The 4,463-nt window shown below is 49.0% G+C and overlaps 1 protein-coding gene across 3 annotated transcripts in view; it reads left to right on the top strand.

Annotated features, from left to right (window-relative positions):
- The first annotated feature begins 2,718 nt into the window (after positions 1-2,718).
- The window catches only part of TMEM39A (transmembrane protein 39A), a 113,588-nt gene continuing 111,843 nt past the window's right edge, over positions 2,719-4,463 (top strand). The window contains exon 1 of one of the 3 annotated variants that reach the window (XM_085869829.1): positions 2,719-2,857. The gene's annotated coding sequence lies outside the window, so the exon portion shown is untranslated. The remainder of the gene's footprint in view (positions 2,858-4,463) is intronic. The other 2 variants (XM_085869833.1, XM_085869830.1) reach the window with 2 other exon arrangements.

Genomic DNA, 4,463 nt, shown 5'->3' with positions numbered 1-4,463 from the left:
CAGGGCGGCGCCTCTACCAGTTCAGAAGGATACCATTCGGTGTCACGAATGGAGTAGCTTGCTTCCAACGGGTTATGGACGACATCATCTCAGATGAAAAACCTCGAAGACACTTTTGTTTACGTGGATAATGTCACAGTGTGCGGTAGGGATCAGAGGGAACATGATAGGAATCTGGACAGATTCTTGAGCATTGCTGGAAAATATAATCTGACTCTCAACTACGAATGCGTATTCTCGGCAAGGTCAATTGACCTTCTCGGCTACACGATAGCCAACGGCACAATTAAGCCTGATCCTGAGCGGTGCGCCCGCTCCGTGAGCTTCCACCACCTCAGGACTTGCAGACAATGCGCCGGGTGATCGGGATGTTCGCTTACTATGCGAGATGGATTTCGCAATACTCCGAGAAAATATATCCCCTAGTGCATTGCAAAAACTTTCCACCAGATGCCGCTGTCGTGAAAGCTTTCCACGATCTCAAGGATGATATCAGTCAGTCCGTGGTTTTATCGATCGACAGCTCGGTGCCCTTCGTGGTGGAAACCGACGCTTCAGATCACGCCATAGCTGCAACACTTAATCAGTCTGGGCGGCCGGTCGCTTTCTTCTCGAGAACTCTCTCTAGAAGCGAGCAGAGACACTCGGCAATAGAGAAGGAGGCGTACGCCATCGTCGAAGCGCTGCGTAAATGGAGACATTATTTACTGGGAAACCACTTCACGCTCGTTACGGACCAACGATCCGTGGCTTTCATGTTTGATGGGAAAAATAACGGGAAAATTAAGAATGAAAAAATTATGAGATGGCGGATAGACCTAGCCTGCTACAGGTACGACATTGTTTACCGGCCCGGGAAGGAAAACCCTGCTGCAGATACCTTCTCCCGGGTCTACAGTTCGGCAACAATCAGTCAGGCTTTGCAAGACCTCCATGTGTCTCTGTGCCACCCAGGGGTAACCAGGATGGCACATTTCGTCTGCCAGACAAAATCTTCCCTATTCTGTTGAAGATATTAAACAAATGAATGCTTCATGCCCTGTTTGTGCTGAACTAAAACCCAGATTCTTTGGCGCGGCATCTGGCAGACTGATCAAGGCTACTTCCCCCTTCGAGAGACTAAACATCGACTTCAAAGGGCCCCTGCCCACCGAGACAGACAACAGATACATATTCACCGTTGTTGATGAATATTCAAGGTTCCCTTTCGCGTTTCCGTGCTCGGATATGACCTCGGGCACTGTCGTAAAATGTCTGTCTGACGTCTTCGCTATGTTTGGGAGACCTTCGTACATACATTCAGACAGAGGGCCGTGTTTCATGTCGGCCGGGCTAAAACAATTCCTATTAGAGCTCGGCATAGCAACTAGTCGAACGACGGGTTACAACCCACAGGGGAACGGGCAGGTGGAAAGGTATAATGGAGTTATTTGGAAAGCCATAACTCTGGCGCTGAAATCGAGAGGACTGGGCCCCGAGCGGTGGGAGGTTACTCTTCCTGACGCAATGAATTCCATACGCTCTTTGCTCTGCACGTCCACAAATGCCACTCCTCACGAACGTATGTTTACTCACCAACGACGTTATGTTGACAGTCAAACGGTGCCCAACTGGCTGACCCACCCCGGTACAGTGTTCATGAAACGCCCGGTACGACAAAGCAAGTATGAACCGCTGGTGGAGGGGGTCGAACTCATTGACACTAATCCAAAGTATGCTCATGTCAGGCTCCCGGATGGCAGGGAGACCACTGTGTCGGTTCGCCATCTGGCTCCCGCCGGTACTCCTCCCGCCGGTACACCACCTCCTGGCTCTCCTCCTTCTGACATTTCCCCCCCAGGAACTCCGCCAGGCGACGGGGCTGCCGTGTTCCCCCCGAGGGCGATCGAGGAGTCATCCCCGGCACAAGTCGAGGCTCACCAAGAGGATCGGGAGTCTCCCTCAAGTGAAACTGCCGTTTACTCCCGGAGAGGTCGACGAATAAGGCCCCCTCGACGACTCAATCTGTAAAGGGGATTATCGGCATTCTCGCTGCTCATGCTCCTATATGCCCATTATATCATATATCGATGCTCATTTCCATGCTCCTACAACTCAAAATAATCACTGCTTGGCATGTATGCTCCTGTAGATCAATTAGTCCGCGTTGCTTGAAATGTATACTCCTATGGAGCTAAAGCAATCATGGTGTGTAAGATGGGCCCCTAGTTACATTTTAAAGGTGAGGAGAATGTGGTGAATTAACGTGAATCAAGGGACATGACGCGGGATCACATGTTGTGCGTCTCGCGTATAAGGGGATGTCTCTCTGCGGCACGAGTGATTGTCCCCGGGGCATTGCTATTGACATCGGCTGTCCACTTGATGCTCGTTAACTGAAGGTGCTCATTGACTGGTGAGAATGGAGATTATATCGAACTCCGTGCTTACGCGGATTAGTCTGCAATGGTTAACTGCACATGTATACGTTTCTGCTTATGTACTCCTAGCTGAACCTGTATTTCCTGGTGTGTCCACAGAAGCGGCTCCAATCAAATGGAATAAAGCCTAAACTCTGAAGGTTCATCTCTCGCTCTCATTTCAGGTGTGTTGATACATTTGTTAGCTTCGTCGTGGCTGTATTCCTATCTCCCTCTGTTTCGATCGCAAAAAGTAAAATTGGTAAAATGAAAGGTTAAGCTGTGGTGTGTACGTAGATATTCGTTTATGCAAGGATGATAATTAAACTCCAAGACAAAAGCACGAAGGTAAATGTTTCAAGAACTTCTTGACGCCATTAACGTGCCACAACGGGGAAAAAAAAGTGTTGAAAAAGAAGAAGAAGAAGCAAATAGAGAAACGTTGGCAACAGGCCTGGGTGAGTCTGGTTTTCTGTTTCGCTTTTACATGATTTCGGTTGTTTGTACAAGAGTTTTTGTTCGTGTTAGAGCAAGCCTGTTGGTTCGTGTAAATATCTTGTTTTCAAATGGGGTACCTTTTTAGAATTGCAGTTCCAGGTACGCATCGTGTAGTTTTCTTTTCTGGTTGCAAGCTTCAATCACCATCAGAAAAAATAAACTCCCAACGTATTCTAAATATATATATATATATATATATATATATATATATATTCATATTATTTATATGTGGATATTTATTTTTATATGTGTGGATATATATTTATATATATTTTTTGTATTTATATTTTTATATATATATATATATATATATATATATATATATATATATATATATATATATATATATATATATATATATATTGTTACGGCTGTGGAAATTCGCATTACACCATAAAGAGTCCTCAGGTGAGTTATCTCTAAGTACATGTGTAGTTGGCCCACACCCGTTGTATAGAGGGAATTTATGTGATCCATTCGGGCTGCGATCCTTCAGTTAGTCATTTTTTCTTTCTCTATTATTATTTTCGAACATTAAGCCGCCAACAACGCAAACAGCCACTACCCTTACCTTCACAACTCCATCCCGCAAACATCGCTTCACCGCCATTCCCAAACGACACCATAACCATCAAACCACCACCGAAAACCCTCCACCACCTTCGCCTTTCTCCTTCACAACCAACAACCGCACCACCTGTGAACACTGAACGTCGGGCTGCGAAGGCCCGTTCGGCGATTGGTGCCAAACGCACCGAGCGGCGAGCGCGAATGGCGGCCTTTCCGAGGGGAAAATTCGGATCCAAAATGCTTCACGCCCACTTCCCCTCCGTCCAATGGGCGAACGCGAGGCGGCTTGGCCCCGCCTTCAAGCGCGTGTATGTGAAGTCCGTTTATGCAAATATGCGGATCAAGGGAGGTTCACGCCCCTTTTTGCCCGACCAATGGCTGAACAGAGGGTGGTGTGGCCCCGCCTCCAATCGCGTTTTGATCCGCATATTTGCATATCGGCTCCTCCTGAGACCTATAAAGATACGAGCGCGAGGCGACTCGCGCGGAGAAGAGTGGAACTGGTGGAGCTGAGTGGAACAGGAGAGCGTGAGTTGGGAGAAGAGCGGGGCAGAGCTGAGAGAGGGTGAGTCGAGCTTGGAGAGAAGTTGCGGAGGAGTTGCAGGGAAGACGGCGACGAGGTAGCGGTGTGAGGGTCGCTCGACTCGTCGTGAGATCCAGGCCGGCCAGCCATACCCCTCTCCCTCAGCATCAACGATTCCCCCCCCCATTCGCGTTGAGATAGTGCTGAGGGGGCCCCCGTTCCTCCCCCACCCTAAACGTAGTGCCAACGGGACTGCTCGCGCGGAGCACGCCGGAGAGGACTCGCCGACCACGCCAGGGCACGGAGTCGGGGCGCAGCGGCGCGAACATTGCGGCTTGCCCACCATCACGTCACGAGGACGCGGGTAAGACCTCCCCGGTATCGTGGACCTGGCTGATCCTCCAGGATCCACATCCATTTGGTCTATGGACCTGTCTGCCTCCTCGCCTATGAGGGTGGCTTTCTTTTTCCTT

Source organism: Eptatretus burgeri, chromosome 2 (genome assembly GCF_056783735.1).
Source record: "Eptatretus burgeri isolate ZD-2024b chromosome 2, Ebu_testis_v1, whole genome shotgun sequence".
Classification (NCBI taxonomy): domain Eukaryota; kingdom Metazoa; phylum Chordata; class Myxini; order Myxiniformes; family Myxinidae; genus Eptatretus; species Eptatretus burgeri.
This window is presented reverse-complemented; position numbering and strand designations above follow the sequence as displayed.